This window comes from Equus caballus, chromosome 9 (assembly GCF_041296265.1).
Source record: "Equus caballus isolate H_3958 breed thoroughbred chromosome 9, TB-T2T, whole genome shotgun sequence".
Taxonomy (NCBI): Eukaryota; Metazoa; Chordata; class Mammalia; order Perissodactyla; family Equidae; genus Equus; species Equus caballus.
In genome coordinates this window covers 69578786-69587940 of record NC_091692.1, presented here as the reverse complement: position 1 = coordinate 69587940, position 9155 = coordinate 69578786, and the positions used below count along the sequence as shown (strand labels likewise).

Sequence of the window (9155 nt, the reverse complement as noted above, 5' to 3'; positions counted from 1 at the left end):
AGATTATGATAGACCTATGTCATTTAGAATGGTTGGTAGTAAGAATTTTCACACGCCTGTGGGACTGTATAAATTATATGAGGTCTATCTGCATTTGCTTTCCTAATTTATTGAACTCGTGGGTTTGTTATGTTTCATATTGCTAATATCACTCATTTTTCTTTTTTTTTGTAGAGTAATTGTATCGGGATTATAATGGTTTATAACAATGTGTAACTTTGGGTGTGCATTATTATTGGTTAAGCATACTGAGTAGTTATTACAGGACACTACCATTTGAGACGTTGAGGGAGAAATACGTATGGTATAGATGCTGCTGTTTAAAAAGTAAATATCAGTGGTAGTTCTTACAAAAAGAAAAAAAGGACTTCCAAAAATACCTGTTTTGACAATGAATCAGTCAGTATTAGTGCAAAACAGAGCTTGTCTGAAGGGTGGCTAATCTAGACAGAGCTTAGTTGGGTGACTTCGCTTCATGACACAGGTCTGGCTGGGCTGGGCTTCTTGCTATCAGGTGGGCTCAAGTCTGCTCAAACCTCCTCGATCAGCAGAATAGCTGAGGTAAGATTTTCTCACGGCAATGGTAAAAATAAAGATTAATAACAAATTGTGGTGACACAGAAGCATCTCTCCAGACCCCAAACCTCCAGGGTTGCCTCCCTCCCAGGGCCTGAGGTTCAGCCAGCACCCAGTGAAGGACAAGAAGAAGAAAAGGAGTCCCAAGCCCTGCCTGACCCAGCCAGCCCAGGCCCCAGGCACACTACACAGGGTCGCTGTGCCCACCAGCCACAGTGGCTCCTTGGCCCTGGGACTCCCTCATCTGCCATCCCTCAAGCAGTGGACCAAGTTCAAGAGGGTAGGCAAGGAGAAACGCCGCCCAGTGCTGGCCGGAGGTAGGGGCGGCTCTGCAGGCACCCCCCTGCAGCACTCCTTCCTGACCAAGGTGACGGATGTCTCTGAGATGGAGGGGGGACTGCTGAACCTGCTCAAAGATTTCCAGTCAGGCCGGCTGCAGGCCTTCGCTGGAAGATCTTAGTAATTCCATATAGAACTTGCACCTGGCCAAGAACGCCCAGCCTGAGGAGCAGTCAGCTGTGTAGATGTCGGACCCAGGCCCAGATTGCCCCCTCTCATTCCCTTCAAGCTGTGACTTTTTTCAGACAGTAAGTTGTGAAATTTTCAAAATCTAAAATATGAAGACATTGCAAAAACATGGGAAACACATAGGACCTATTAAATTTAAAAACGATATAAGTAATACCATTGTAACTATATAAAGATTATGTATGTGTAACACAATGCGTAAAAATTAAAATAGTTGTTATGCATTTAAAGTTATAAGAATATTGTATTTAAAATTATCTTTAGATGATTATTCTTATTTTTAAATTAAACTGCAATTTTTCCTGTTTTTCTTTTATTCTTCTGAAATTAGGGTATACTTTTCAAAAAATATGAATGGGTCAGAGGTGATAAATGTTCTACAGTCACTTTCAAGACAAATTTAACAATTTTAGAGAAGAAAAACACATATGTGGACAGAACTAAAGATCCCCAAAGTCAAGTACACTTCAAAATCAAGGGTGACCACTGTGACATGAAGTGAAAACACTATGCCAGTACTGATTATATTTTTTGCTTTGAGAAAATCAAGGTTAATGAAAAGTATATAAATTATTAATGGTAAATATTAGATGTCCATATCTAATATTTTACCCAGTTTGAGAATTCATCTGTGAAAAAGTATTCCACATTGCTTAACAACAGGAAATATTTGATTGTGCCCAACTTGCTGACTTAAAGAGGAAAATTATACTATTAAAATTAACCAAAACTAGGGCATATTGGAACTGTGTCCTCGCTTTGCATGGCTCAGTTACCAATGACCTGCACAAACTGAGGAGATGATTCCAATAAGCAAGGGATTCAGTTAACATGGTAAAGACTGCCTGTATGCAACTTATACCGCTGCAGTCTGATGTTGATACCATTTAATTATACTAAAAGTAAATAGTAAATTGTCTAAGTCTTTGGAATACTCTGAAAATGGTGGCTTAAGAACTGGGAGCCCCTGATAAAATTTTGATTTTAAAATAATGATGCAAGTTTACAAAATCAATAATGTGTACATTTTTAATAATGTTTATTTTCGTCTGTTAAAATTTAATATAGTTTTAATATAAATATTAATAATTAAAACATGGAAAAATCTCTTTTCTTTGAAAGGTTCATTATTCAAACAAATGGATCATTCTATCAGATAACTCAACCTGTGATGGTAATGAACCAGTAACAAATTGGCAGTGAAGATGCCCCAGCTGGTACAGAGAGAGGTTTCAAAGGTGTAGAACCACATAAAGTGTGCAAAGTCTACTACACTAATGTGAGCGGTTTCAAAAATAATAAAAAGAGCTAACATCTCATAGCTGATTAGTCAGAGACAAGGGACTACAACGTTCCATGTCAGTGGCCGCTGACAACACTGCACACACTACTCACATTTACTGTAATGACAAGGCAAAAAAAATGTTGAAGGTGGTTTTAAGCAGAATGTACTTGTCTGCTAGCACATTCAAATTCTAAAAGGTTTCTCGAAATGTCTATAAAAGTGAACGTTTTCTATTAATGATGGAAATACTTATCTCCCAGAGAAGATTTTTATGTCATCCCATTTCCTTGTGCTGAGGATGAAATTTTTTCAACAGGTAGTGTTGATTCTGCTCCAGCAGCCATTTTTCTCTCCGTGGTGAGTGACACATGAAGCGCTGAAGCGCGAACAGGCTTTTCCCGGGCAACTTTGTGTAAGCGGCGTTGCTTACCCACCAGCCTGATTGCCTGAAATATCGACTAGAGGTTCATCTTGATCAGGTACTTCTCTCTTCTTAAAAATAACTCATCAGATTCATTTAACATTTTGTGAAGATGATAAGTAACTTAGTTGAGAAAAAAGCCAAACACTTTGTAACCAACCACATGTAGTTCACTTAACTAAAACACAAATATTGGAGATAATAAATAATTGTTCGAGAACCACTTGGAAATACTAGAATGGAAAGACTGTCCTCTCCCTCTCCCACCTCAGAGCCTCTCCTAAACATGGACATGATCTAGCTGATGGGTGGATTTAAGAAAAGGAGCAGGACTTGGTCCTTTCTCCTTCTCTTTCAAATCTGCTGGGCTGGAAAAGGCAGTCTTTCCTCATCCACATGATAATGTTCCAGGGCACTCCTGCAGCATTGAGTGGGGGGATAAGTTTTCTAATGGGCTGAAGTATAAGGAAAAGATTGGGATCATATCTCAGTCACATCCTCCACTTGTAATCACCATCTTTCTGACACTAACACATATCCCTTTAGTAGATTAAACCCCAAAAAGGAATAAAGGGGTGTAATTTATTAGGCCTCTAGAAACTAACAAATATTAGTAGAGTGTGATTATAGAGTAAACTTTCAATTCTGGTTTTGACTTAGTTTGATACAAAGCTTTCTTTTGTTGTGATCAGTCTGATCTTGCCTCATTCTTAGATGCTCTTCTGTGTTTCACCCTGCTTCCCTTCCAAGTGGATCACTCTCTGCATAATACGTAAAGCAAACATTTGAGTGATTGTTATGTAACATATACTGTAAATTTACAAATATCATTGAATTTAGCCTCAAGTCAACTGTATAATGTAGGTATGCTTATTATTTCTATTTTAAACAGTTAATCTTTTAAAACTTCAATAGTTAGTAAAAGGTCATGCATCTGGAAAGCGATAGAGCTGAAGCTCAAACCTAGTTTTGGCTAACTTTGAATCCCCATGGTTTTGAAGTGTTTCATGGTATGCAGGCCTCACAAAAATCCAATTAATTTTACAAATATAACATTTATTTATTCAATTATATAAATACTGAAACAATTATTTAATAACTATCTATAATGTGCCAGTCATTGTATAGGTACTGGGAATAGGATGCTGAACAAGACTGAGAATTTTTCTCTGCTCAAGGAGTTTACAATCTGGAGTAGGGGAGTGAGTAGATTATTAGATGATAGATAGATAGATAGACAGATAGATGGATAGATGGATTTAAATATTAATGAATGCTATAAAGGATTAAAACAAGAAAGCCAGATCATGGAATCAACACTGATGTAAGTGGGAAGGATGATGCAGCAAAACCAGTTCAGACTGGTTGATATGGGAAGGCCTTCTGAGTAAGTGATATTTTAGCTGAGCTCTGAATGATAAGAAGTCAGCAAAGTGAGTTTCTGCAGTTATGAGAAACAGCAAAGGGAAAGAGTATAAACATTGGATGTAGACTTTTTGTATTTGAAAACTGGCACTCGCATATACTAGCCCTGTGACTGTGACAAGCTGTTTAATGGCATTGTTCATCAATCTCCTCCTCTATAGAATGGAGATAATAGTAACACTTACCTCATAGAGTTATAATTATTAAATGACTTAATTTGTAAAAAGGGCTTAGATTAGTATGTAAATATAGCAAACAAGTCTCAAGTTCATACTGGAGTATTATGCAATACATTTTTTCTGATTTCTACCAGTTTAATCATAAGGGTATACATTCACTCAAACATACACTAAGTTAAATGGAAATAATTCAAAACAAGATAGTTCAGTGAACAGATTACACTTGGATGCCATTCTCTCCACAGTCTTAATTAGACGATCTGAAAAATAATTTGTTTTAAAATGTTGATAAACGATAATGAAAAATGAAGTTAACTAATCAAAGGGATAGGTTATCTTTAGATTTGTATGTGTTTGTGCATAGTTCAATTACCAGATTTAGAAAAAAGCAATAATCTATGCAAACTTTTCCTAAACTCACAAAGATCAGCAGGATTGATTTGACAAAACTCTGAGATTTATGTAGATTCCAGTGCACAACCATTGTCTATCACTATCACCGTATGAATAAAGATAACTTCTCATGCTACATTTGAGATTACAGAAGAAAAAGGGCAAGTAAATTTCTTTCAGTCAATTGTTTCAAATCATAAATGGATTACCAAGATATTTCACAGCAATGTAATTCTCTTCACCAAATCAATTTCAATACCTAAACATTTTTTTAAATGCATCAAGAATAACCAATTAGTGAAAATAACTGACCCTTGGCTGAATAACTTCATTTAATTGACTAGGAAATACACTAATGATAATAAGAAAAGAATGAAAAAGTATTGCTATTTGGCTGGCTTGGATTATGACTGTCTAGTATTCTATACCAACACCCATATCTGCTACCTACTTATGTAGTGTAAACCTGATTATATCAATTATATAGTTTACAAACATTTTCCTTGGTGATGAAATTTAAAATATTTTCAACGTGTACGATAGAATTCTATTCCTCAACCTGCTAAAATTTATTTTGAAGTAAGTGTGAGTTTTTATGCTTAAATTAACTGCAAGAGGACATATCTTATATATCAATATACATATATATCAATATTCATACGCGTATATATATATATATATATATATATATATATACAACCTACTTCTTTTCCCCAAAAGTCTACCAGGATACAAAGTTGTATGACTTATATAAAATAAATACTTCTACTTTCAGTTAGCTTTTTATTTTTAGGATATCATAAGAATAAAAATAGAGAAACAAAGGTGCCTGAACTTGTAAGAATTTATTTTCTCTTTTACATAAATATTCACTTGATTTAGTTATATTCTGAAGAAGGAGGTAATGTTAGTGTATTTAATTAAAACAAAATGTTTTCTTTTAAACATTTACTGTGATTTACTTTTTTACTTAAGGAGAGGATACTGAAATGAGAAACATACAGTTTTATTTTTTTACCTCACTGAGTAACTTTGAACAAGCCGTTTAGCATTATAACTCATCCTGTCCTGTCATTATTTACCTATTCTTCCTATCCTGAGACCACATAGGATTGTTCAATAAACTGTATTTAGAAAGGAAAGCTTAGATAATAGAATATTTTTAATTAATCAATTTCTTTTCCAAAACTGAAACCAAATATAAATGTAGTCAACTTTCATAAAAGATCAAGTCATGATACAACTTACATGGGTACGCAAGTTACGCATGCAGCCAGACAAATAGCTTCACATGAATTATAAAATAAAAATACAAATCTAAGATCTTTATTATGTCCTAGCAAAGATATGTTTTACGTTATCTTCAATATTTTTGATTGAAAGGAGTAACAAAAAGATTCAGGGATAAATAGCAGCAGAGAGATCAAAATCTTGAGACTGACAAACCCTTTCACTCCTATTACATTTACTCTAAAGTGAAAGATAACCATCAACTCTTCTTTACTAGGGAAACAGTGCCATAAAGTTTGCAACCCAGGGAATTAATGGGCAGTTCAAAAGGAAGTTGATATCCCACTTGCAATTTCAGCTTGCAATTATCTTCAAGCATTCTTGTGAATAACTGTAAAAGCAAAAGTCACATTACAATTTTTCTGTGAAAACATGCTGCTGAGAAATCATTATAAATGCAGAATTTTTCTGGACATTTTAAGAACAAGGAGAAATAATAAGATGTAACATAAACTCATATAAATAGTAGGGGCAACTTCAAATAATTTGTTTTTAGTCATTGTAAACAAATTATAAGGGCTATAGGAGATAACAAAAAAGAAAATGAGGTCAATGAAAGTGGTAACAGTCAATAAGGACTTACATTTAAGATGTAATCTCATTTATTTTCCAGCAACGATGAAATGTATAATCAGATCAATGAAGAACAGATCAGTAAAATCCCATGAAAATGATGATGTTCAAATTTGCATTTTTGAGAAGAGGGAAATGGAAATACTTGGTGGACTCAGGACGTAGAGAAGCTTGCACAGCCAGGGCAGCAAGGTGCTTTCTCACATCACTGACTGGAAACAAAGATCTCTACTTTCTGTGACCCAGCCAGAGTCTGGGAGATGCTAGACAACTTTGCGGTCAGAGCGTGCCAGGGCAGATTCTTTTTACCAGAACCTAATTAAGTGCAGGCTAGACAGGAAGTTAAGAAAGCAAATAATGGGTCAAAAGAGCTATAATTAGAATCATTGAGATCTGCAATGTAGAAGACAGACAAGTTGAGGGACAGTGGTTCTAACATAGTCTACAGTATCAGCAGGAAGAGTCATAAAACTTGGACAGCTCTCTGGTCAGAAAAGAAAAGAATGCTGTCAATAGTTTAGATTTTATTACTGAAAGCACAGGCTCATTCAGCTGGCACAATTCTCTCTACAAAGAAGGCTTAGATTTCTGGGGATTTTAGATGGTAGCATAATGAGATTAGATTGTATCAGTAGGTAATTAAATATTTTTGAAACAAAGAGTCAAATTATTAGCACCATTCTTGAGAAAGAGTACAGTATAAAGTGAGTAAAAATGAATGAGACTGGATGTAGAACTAGATAAATGATGACCTGCTACGATCTTTATAAAATGCAAACAAATGGCAGATAAAAGCTGACATAAAGTAGTATCTCAATGGATGTGTTGGGGTGAAAGAAAGAGAAAATCAAAACAACATGTGAAGTTTAGAACAAGGATGATGTTCTATTTGCAAAAGCAAATCCAGGTCGCAGGACCTCCCATGCCCTCCTCAACCTTAGCCAGAATTTAAATAACTTAGAGACAGGGTTGGGGTTGTGGTCAGGGGTTCTGGTGAGGTGCGGCCTGGGAAGGGAGAAGAGCCCACTACAGCTACCACAGCACCTGCTTCTTGTCCTTCTTTTTACTGACAGGTTCTGATCAGGCTTGCCTGCATGCTTCTTGGTCATGGGACCCTCGACCCTTCCAGAGGGGTCGGTGGAGGAGGCCGCAGCTTCCCTGGCCGGGGCCCCACAGGCCTCAGCCCTCCTGCTGCTGGGCCCACCTGCACTGCCGTGAACCTGTGAGCAGGCGGCCGGGGCACTGTACCCTCGTAGTTTTAAGAGCAGGCAGCCCACCTCCTGGTTGAGGGCAGACTCCGGGTCGGGGGCATCAGCAGACACTTGATAGTCAGCAGCCCCTGCCGGATACGCAGCTGGGCTGCCCAGTCTCTCTTGGACATATTGACACGGATCTCACTGTTGGCGCTCATTTTCGGGTGGAAGATCTTGGTCAAGAAGTAGCCCTTGGTAGCGAGGCAGGAAAGGCCTTCCCCAGAAAGTTTCATGAGGAACAGGCCTCCTGTACAAGATCGCCTCAGGGCCCTTGATGGAGACCTGCAGGTCAGTGCGGCCTTCTTCTTTGGGAAAGACCTTGACGCCATCCAGTGGTCAGCAGTCAGTGCCACCACCTCCTTGTACACCAGGTAGGTGATGTGGGGAGGCAGATTTTCCATGTTCATGCCAGGGAAATAGGAAAGGCATTAAAAGAAAGTATTTTGAAAGCAGGGAAGAAAAGTCTTGACTTTTAATTTGTGAGAAATGTAATATAATACTGAAGTATAATATAATGAGGTAAAATTATATTCTCTCCCTTAACATAGATTATATGACCCTATAGTTTTTACTTACATAATCTGCATCATATAGTTTCATCACAGGAAATCACCAATGAATGAAAACTTCACAAAGATAATACAAAGCGGAAAGGTAAATCCACCATCAGACTTGCACATATTTAAATACATGTAACAGTAAGACAACCTGTGTGTGAGCTAAAAATAGCAAAAAGAGCTAACCACAAAAAAAGCTATAAAAAGGTATTGAAAATGAAAAGATTAATTAAATAAATAGTGTTTATGGATAAATAGCTGTAATATTAGTAATGCTAGCATGTTTAACAGCAAAAGAAAGGAACAAAACATATATAATTTCTCCCACAGATATATTACGGTTCAACTTAAGAACCAAAAATAAAGCAATATACATGACAAGAAATATAATTTTTTAAAGCACTTGCTTAAATTAATATTGTATAAATAAGTCTAAATTAACTGTCTCTTCAAAGTATGGAAAAGAATTATAAATATAATCTAAACCTCTGTTAATCCTCTTCAGTAGGCTAAGAAAATAAAAGAAATTCCAGCTATCTGGAGATCAACATATATAGTTTGAATTTTCAGGTAGAAGTGAGAAATAAAGCGTGGGAGATAAGTTTGGGTAGGCTAGAGAAAAAGTAGCTAACAAATTATTTAAAGTGAAGTTCTTCAGCAAAACTCTAAAGATTA

The 9155-nt window shown here is 36.4% G+C and overlaps 1 pseudogene; it reads right to left on the bottom strand.

The window, feature by feature from the left end:
• Window positions 1–7536: 7536 nt before the first annotated feature.
• Window positions 7537–8324, bottom strand: LOC100064418 (ubiquitin-conjugating enzyme E2 S pseudogene; annotated as a pseudogene).
• Window positions 8325–9155: the final 831 nt, after the last annotated feature.